The sequence below is a fragment of the Helicoverpa zea genome, chromosome 27 (genome assembly GCF_022581195.2).
Source record: "Helicoverpa zea isolate HzStark_Cry1AcR chromosome 27, ilHelZeax1.1, whole genome shotgun sequence".
Taxonomy (NCBI): Eukaryota; Metazoa; Arthropoda; class Insecta; order Lepidoptera; family Noctuidae; genus Helicoverpa; species Helicoverpa zea.
In genome coordinates this window covers 3,315,322-3,324,852 of record NC_061478.1, presented here as the reverse complement: position 1 = coordinate 3,324,852, position 9,531 = coordinate 3,315,322, and positions in this window count along the sequence as shown.

The following is a 9,531-nucleotide window of genomic DNA, read 5'->3' as shown; positions in this document are numbered from 1 at the left end:
TATTATATAGAAATAAAATAAGCTTTTGTTATGGTAGTTTTTAGAACATCAAGTAAAAAAAATCTATCTCAAATAGACAGTTAGAAGTACATATTACAGTAAACATAATACAGAGCGTTCCCATACCATGATGAAAAGTAACCTTGTATGTAATTATGATATCTAAGCTACACTTACTATTGCCAAGTTTCATAAAAATCCGTTGAATAGATTTTGCGTGAAAGATTAACAAAACAAAAACATATTGATTTCTGACACTTATGCGAATATTATAGTTCGGCCATTCAGAGAATGCGTTCCTGACACGTCGCGATTGAACTGACGACGTAACTTTGCAATGGCGTTGCAGTTACGATAAAAATATTTTTGCTGGTTGTTTACCGTTTTAACAATTGAGGAGCATTAAAACAACATTATTATATCAATAATCAATGAATGTAGTTACGTCGTCAGTTCAATCGCGACGTGTCAGGAACGCATTCTCTGAATGGCCGAACTATAGACATTGAAATAAAACTACTTTTACGGATTTTATCGCGGGTATATTAATATTATTTAATCCCGACGTTTCGGATCCTTTACAGCATCCATCGTCACGGCCAGACCCTGCCCGTAAAAGGAGTTTTATTTCAAAACAAAAACAAATATTCACACTATACATTAGAGATTTATGTGATAATGAAGCCACAATTACTGTGATAGGACCACAAGCAATACATAGCCGTCTTTAAATCATTTGTCTAGCCCTTTCTTCACTTGTTTGAGTTCCATAGATGCGGCTAGTGGTGCAGTGATCTCTGAAAACCTTGTAAGTATGAAATGTCAGATACATACTACTATTATATCATAAAAGTCATCATCATCATCTGCTTAGCCTTTTCCCAACAATGTTGGGGTCGGCATCCAGTCCAGATAGGATTTACATGGAGCGACTACCTATCTGACCACCTCAATTAACTTCTGAAATGTTCCTCATCTTGTGCAAAAGATGGTTTAACTAAAAGACAAAAGTACATGGGTAAGTACTCTATGAGGAGAAAGTGAAACTACAATAGTACTGAAATAAACACAAAAAGATGGCTCATAACACGAAATATAGTACCAAACATTCAAACAGAAGCTTTTCCATAAGAAACTATCTTTAAAAACTTTACAAATGACAATGAAAATGCCCACAAAACAATAGACTATAACAACTACTTATACATACACACAAACTGTTAAAATTGTCCACCGTAACTTGACCCGTGGCCGAAATGAGCAACTGTAATTTGTACCAAACTTTACAAGGAATTTGTGCAAAGCGCCATTTAGAGAGGTCAAGTTAAGTTGGACGTATTTTACACAATATTTGGTGTGTGCGTTCGCGCAGCGGAATGTTGTTGAATTTAAAGATTTTAATTATGCAGATAATTAGTGTAAGACGTCCTATAATTGTGTATGGTAAATAAAAATTTGTGTATGCAGCCATTGTGGAGAAATTCACCAAAAACAGATTCCGCTGGGCGAACGTTGGCGAACGTTGTCCTGGCGGAACTTTTTTTAATCCATAGACTTTAGAAGAAAAGAGATGTGTCCGAAAATTAGTGTGTATTTGTGTATAATTGATTATGTATGAATGAAATCAGTGCATGCATAAACTTCGGAGAAATTCAAGTTTCCGCTACGCGAACGTTTGGCCATTAGCTAGTTTTCATATAAAGCGCTTACATAGAGAGCTGTAGATTTTTACATACGTTGTTTTGAATTTGTTTATATTTGTTTAAAAAACAGATTTAGAAAAAGTCGTAGGGTTTAAAAGATAAAAATATAAACGTAAAATACACTTATTAGGTCTTAGTTCTTAAAGTATGCAGTTTGGGGTCTAGATTTTCACGTTTACACAAACCTTGTAAGTGTCTCCAACATGTTGCCAAGTATCAATGATGTTCCGTTAGTAATTAAAAAGTTATAGGATATTTTACCATGAATAGATCACTGTTTACAAAGCAGTCGAATATCACGACGTTCTAAAGGAATTGCATGGTAAAATGTATTCCAATAATTAGTTTAATCATTCAACTATTCACTTGCAAAATTTCATGTCATTAAATTCAGTAATTAAAGAAAGACAATTATAATACTGACGGAGCATCGAAAACCTACATAATCCGACCAAGTTCGGATAGCTACAAAAAAGCGGCCGTGCCATATGTCTAAGCAACGTTCTTAACTTGGTAGGTTAGTATTTATTAATATGGTACAGTTGCGTACACAAGCGTTAGGAAAAAATAAAACAATTGTATTTCTTGATTGAAAAATATTTTTTTAATAATAATGCCACTATCTACGATAAAAATAAATCTTCAATTAACAAGTACTTCTCTATTTAAATATCCGTGTACAAAAATATTTTTATTATTATTACTTACATAAATTACTTAACTACGTGATTAAAAATAACGTTAATAAACGTTACGTATTTTAACTAAAATGTCGTAGATAGTGGCGTTATTATTTAAAAAATATTTTTCATTCAAGAAATGCAATTGTTTTATTTTTTCCTAACGCTTGTGTACGCAACTGTACCATATTAATAAATATCCTAACCTTCCAAGTTAAGAACGTTTCTTAGACATATGGCACGGCCGCTTTTTTGTAGCTATCCGAACTTGGTCGGATTATGTAGGTTTTCGATGCTCCGTCAGTATTATAATTGTCTTTCTTTAATTACTGAATTTAATGACATGAAATTTTGCAAGTGAATAGTTGAATGATTAAACTAATTATTGGCATACATTTTACCATGCAATTCCTTTAGAACGTCGTGATATTCGACTGCTTTGTAAACAGTGATCTATTCATGGTAAAATATCCTATAACTTTTTAATTACTAACGGAACATCATTGATACTTGGCAACATGTTGGAGGCACTTACAAGGTTTATGTAAACGTGAAAATCTAGACCCCAAACTGCATACTTTAAGAACTAAGACCGAATAAATGTATTTTACGTTTATATTTTTATCTTTTAAACCCTATGACTTTTTCTAAATCTGTTTTTTAAACAAATATAAACAAATTCAAAACAACGTATGTAAAAATCTACAGCTCTCTATGTAAGCGCTTTATATGAAAACTAGCTAATGGCCAAACGTTCGCGTAGCGGAAACTTGAATTTCTCCGAAGTTTATGCATGCACTGATTTCATTCATACATAATCAATTATACACAAATACACACTAATTTTCGGACACATCTCTTTTCTTCTAAAGTCTATGGATTAAAAAAAGTTCCGCCAGGACAACGTTCGCCAACGTTCGCCCAGCGGAATCTGTTTTTGGTGAATTTCTCCACAATGGCTGCATACACAAATTTTTATTTACCATACACAATTATAGGACGTCTTACACTAATTATCTGCATAATTAAAATCTTTAAATTCAACAACATTCCGCTGCGCGAACGCACACATATTTGGTAGCTATGGTATTGAGACAATGCTTTCTAAAACTCTTGATAGACAAGCAGTCATAGGTAAATTAAGTTCACGATATAATGAAGTGAGTAAACAATCAAACGATACATTCTTTAAAGGTTAGAATTGCAATAGGGCCCTTCTTATCGAGTGAGCTGCAGGTTTAATCACCTAACAAGCCCTAGTGTCAGAGTGTTCTCTACTCCGCCTGACGGCCTCTGACGTGGAATTGTAACAACGACTGCTAATGAGTAGCATTCGGAGACGCTGTCTTTACATGCCCAGGCACGGGGGTGTAACTCGGACAACTACCTGACTTCGATTGCTTTGTATTTTTTTGGAAGAGCCGGGGTCCGAATTGAAGACCCTATTCATAGATCAATGTGACAAAAACTGGTTCAGAGTAGTTTATCTTAAATATCATGAATTTTGACCTCATATCGCCTAAAGGTAGACAGGTAAGTATGAATGGTCGATGCCTGGTTTATCAATCACCAATTTCCAGACTCCGGCCTGCTTTGTGAATGTTTCAAGACCCGGGAATCGAACCCGAGACTCCGTGCACAGCAGCCGTGCTATATGACCACTAAACGAACGAGGCAGTTTATTGTAGTTCATTTGCATACCCATTTTTGCACTACCTTCACAACTTCTTATAACTAGTCTCAAAAACTTAAAAAAATACTCTTCTTAAGGCAATTCTACATATTTCCCAAGTAATTTGCATGTTCATTTACGTCTTTAAACGGGTAAAAAATCATAGAATAAACTATGTAGGTAGCTATATATATCTTAACAATACCCTTTTTGGTAAGTTGGTTAAAAAGATGAGTGCGAACGAGTTCTGCTAGTTGACTTGTTTTTTACGTAGATTCATGAAGGGAGGATAAGGCACTGTGTACCTAATGTGTGAAAGATTATTTTTTAACCGACTTCTCTAAAAGGAGGAGGTCCTTATTTTAGTCAGAACAAATTCAATTCAATTCAATGTATTTATTTGTGAGCATAGGTATACAGAAAGGTATTAAAATTAAACATGTCAGAGCTCTATGTTCTACCAAATGGAATTGGTGTACAAATAATTTTAATCCTATTGAGTTTATATATAAAAATCATAGTGTTTCTATTTATAAATATTAATATATCATTTATAAATATTTCAACTGAGTAATATACCTTATCTATTAGAAATGTATTTAATCTACGTTTAAAAATACTAATATTCTGTTCAGTTCTTATACTTTTAAGAAGTTTGTTATAAATTTTTGGAGCCATTGCAAAAATACTGTTTTTATAAAACGTAGTCTTAGACCTTATTACATGTAACTGATCACAACGACGTTGACTGGTTACTTGGTCAAATTTATTTAAATTATTTTTTACAAACATGCTTGTTTCGTAAATGTATAGTGAGGGCATTGTTATCTAATATTTTTAAATTCTTAAAATGCATGTAGCAACTTTCGGTAGATTTTAGATTGCAGATAGCTCTAAGATTGCAAAGCCTAAATTTTTTTGGTTTTTGGTAGACGGGCCCATTCTTGATTCTCAAAATAACAACGAGTAGCGACGTAATTTTTTATATATTAGAAAGGATAGATAAAAAAGTTACATTGATACCTAACCTGAAAACGAATTCATAAAATGAACAACAACCAGCCACGCACGATCCTCAATTAACCTGAAACAAATAAAAATACTATTTAAATTACTTTACAAGCACAAAAACACGTAAAATTACAACATTTGCCTTTCTAAAGCAAAACCTACCGACTCAGGTATTTCATAATAGGTAGGTATCTACTGATTGCCACAGTAAGATGTCACAATCTTACACTGCGGAACAATTGGACCGCGAAACAATTGTTTTAAACTGTCAGACAAATGTTTGATTGGCTTAAAGACTTTAAAGTATGGGTCAGTGACTACATATTTGTTTTGCTTGGTTTTAGAGCGCGTCCTAGAGCGTGAGCTTATTTTCCAAACCAGGATATAGCTAATGACACTCTCATTGGTTCAGGAATTTTCAACATTGGGTCAGTAGATCCAAATATTCCCCATTACAAACTTAAAAATATCGCTTTATAATACTATTCATATTCATATTCATTTATTTGCATTTCATAATGTGTGTTATAGCTGGTATACAAGGCTTAAAGCTACAGTACAATTATGGACCCTGTTAGGGCACAGCATCATAGTTTAAAAATAACATAGTACAGTAATGAAAAGAAATACATTTGAAGAAAAGTTACTAATTTCTTATATTATAATAAATGCAAAAATAATTCTGTCATCTTTTTATGGCGCTTTTGAGCCAAAACTCCTGGCCAGTATTAAAAGTAATTTGGTACAATGTTATCCTTAAGCCTGAGAATGTGAAAACGGGGTGAAAATAATTCCCTTGAGCTACGAATAGAACCTCAGGGAGTACCTAGTATTAGCACAGATAAAACTCTACCGCCTAAAAAACACCCATGTTCTTTCTACAACCCTTCGACAGCTTGCAAATCATTATAAATAGTAATGTTCGAGGTAGACTATCCAGCATTTGTTTAATCCAAGAAGAATTCGCCAACCGTTAAGGATTTCAGTAAAAAAGCTTAATAGTTTTGCATGCGATTACCAGTACTGTTTAACTGTGCAATTAATTGATTGACAGCCTTTTGAGAAATGGTTAAAGACACGGAGTAAGCAAAGACAAGCAGAAATGTCATAGGCATGTCAGGCGCCTTCTTGTAGGTCAAATACGTACGGTGGGCGTGGATATAACGCTCAGTTACGAGTGAAGTAATGAGGCGTTCGGGTTCTTTGGCACATCTGTCAACGATTTTTGGTATCTACAAAAAAAAAAAACGTAGAAACGTTCCTCGTCCGAACAACCGTATTTTGGCGAGGCTTTTGTCTCAGGAGATTTGTGGTGGCCTAGTGGGTAAAGATAGATAAATACCTAGATAAAACATTTATTCAGACAAACAACAAGACACCATAAAGATACACAATAAGAAATACAACAAAACAAGAAGTGGGTAGAAAAAGAAACATGAAATACAAATAGAAATTAAAGGCGTGGTGCAGTGTCTTACGTGTGCACCGAATGGGAGTCCAGCTCAGCATGTGTCAGGTAGAATACCTGACGCTGGTATTCTACTGGATCCCTAAAATGACTCACGGACGTCGAGTAGATACTCGTAAAGAACCAACCTCTCAACTATGAGTGGAGGTATTGGGTTTCTCGGGTAACTGGGTTGAGGAGGGTCAGATAGGCAGTTTGTCCTTGTAAAACACTGGTACTCAGCCGCATCCGGTTAGACTGGAAGCCGAGCCCAGCATAGTTGAAAGGGCTTGGAAGATGATGATGATGACTGTCCTAAGAGATTTTCCGTTATGACATCTCCGCTAGTCATTTTATTCTCCATGGTTAAATGATAAAAAAACCTTGTAATAGTCTTATTGGTTTGTTTGTTTATCGTGACTGGCGGTTTTGAGGCCGGGGGTTCGAATTCCGTGGCTGGACTTTCTGAAATGTAGAAATTGTCAGCAGTATTGTGGAATAAATAGAGATTCCATCGAATTGAGAACCTCCTCCTTTTCGAGAAGTTAATAAGAGCTCTTGACTAAGTAACAGCCGTATGGGTCGATAGATCATAAGAGCTCTGCCTCACTAGGACGCCATGGCGACGTCGCCAGCGGCTCAGGTCTGGCTACTTCTGGGATCCAAATGTCGCCAAGTCGAGTGGCCATGGTGTCTAGACAGTCAATTGTATACGTCATCGCTGAAGAAATCGCACGCTGACTGGCGACCACATTGGCGACTGAGTGAGGGAGGTGCACTCTACCGTGTACAATATAGTGGCAACCGTGGCATCGTTGCCAAGCTGCCAGAGTAGCCAGAAGCCACGTAGAAAACTGTAGCTCGTGGCCACGCTTCCAATTTGGCGACGTTGCCATACCGTCGCCAAGTGAGTTAGGCACCATACGTTTCAATACTAACTACTTGGATACGTAGCCGGCGACGTCGCCATTGGCATCCTAGTGAGGCATAGCTCTAAGGTTAAGCAACGCTCTTGACTAAGTAACAGCCGTATGGGTCGATAGATCATAAGGTTAAGCAACGCTTGGTGCGGTCGGTCCGTGGATGTGTGACCATCTTGTTATGACGAGTTCTTCGGAAGTCACAATAAACTGATGGGTCCCGAATGTCATTAGAACATCTTTGGCAGTCGTTACGGGTAGTGCTACTTGTAAAACTGAGTGACCTCAAGTTATGTAGACTTGAAGCACACCCAACATAGTCAAGGAAAAGCTAAGCTAATGAAGATCAATGTTTTTTTTTATTTTTAATTAATGTATTTACCGATGTCACAACATATTCATGAAATATTATCAAAAGCACCTAAATAATCTCATTTTTAATCCATATCATATTTCCAGCTACCGAAAATTTATAAAAAATACATGATATTTACATCGTTAACATTTAAGTATAATATATGTATGTATCAATCTAGCTAATAAATAAGCAGATTTAGATCAGACTTCATTCATTTAATAAAACAGGTTTTTAATACAAATATATTTATGATCTGAGAATATACATAGAATTGGCGACCTTTTCAATACATATGTTATAACATTATTATTTTCCGGAGTTGGTCACCTTTTTAATATATAATGACATTATTATTTTCCAGGCATCGGAGAGCACGTTGATGTTGGTCCTGCTCCTGATCTCTCTCCGGTACTGTAGGATTGCCGTCCCGTCTCGGGCTATGAGAGTGAAGGAATATTGAGTGCACCTGTGTATGTTCTTGTGTGCTAATAACATGTCCTGTACTTTGCTAAGCAATCACCAAGTTTATATGTGTGTTTGAAGTTTTAGGTTATTTTTTATATGGCTGAATTTCGTGAAAGAAAACTAAAATTTAGATTCTTCCAATCTGCCTCTAAATGGCTTAATCGATTTCAATGAAATTTTGATTGAAGATAGACTCAAAAACGCTCAAATGGTACCCTATAAGTAAATTCTCCTGGAATTCCAGCAATGTATATTGTGTAGCTTGCTGAAATGCGTGGGAAAATTCTAAAAAATAACAATAACAAGAAAAATAATAGTCAATATTACATAATGACATTCCAGTTATTAATAATATGTAACATATTATTATCTCGCCACTGTGAGAAAATAACACTGCACGAGAAATAGAACTAAGTATTACAAAATACGATGTAAAAATAATTTTATACCAGATGCGAAAATTATTAATGAAAACAACTTTACATAACTATACAACATATTATTTTTTTCATCAGCGACATGTCAAAATACACTTTAAAATTACATACTTAAGCAATAAATTAAATGTTAAAAAATGTTGTGATTTAAGCTCTTTGTGATTCAAACCGGTTGTTTTAGAAGGAAAACTGTATGTAAATAAAAAAAGATAACAATTTAAGAGGGCATAATTATGTTGAAAACAATATTTATTTATCAGCTGATAATATATTACTTACTTAAATAATAATAATTACTTATGTATGCCTACATATAATTTTTTTATCCTATTTTACTTTACACAAAAATATTGAATTATGTATATCACTTTTTATCCAGTTACTGTAAAAGAAAAGAAAACATTAAAAAGGCATTGGTAAATACTAGCCGGGATTTGAACCCACACAACACTGCATGAAGACAGGTTTCTAACCAACAAACCACCATGCACTTCATAAATAAGATCGCATGTAGACTACCCACTGTTTTTCATAGTTTTTGGGTAATTATATCACAAAAACTAATAACAATTAATTAATTATGTTATTTGTTTGAATTTTAATGAACGAAAGTTTCCCATGCGGCTTTCTTTGATGTCGTGTAGGCGTTTGACGTAATTTTTATGAAAAATATGGTTTCAAAACAAAAACCCGCCTACTTGAAATCTTAAGTAACAAGTAGAAATATTGCAGACTCTCAGCTAGATGAGAAAGTTTTAAATTAAAATAAATTCATGATGATGTCCTCATAGCCGATTATCGGCCACGGCGGCTGTTCTCGTTTAAGGAGATCAGCCAG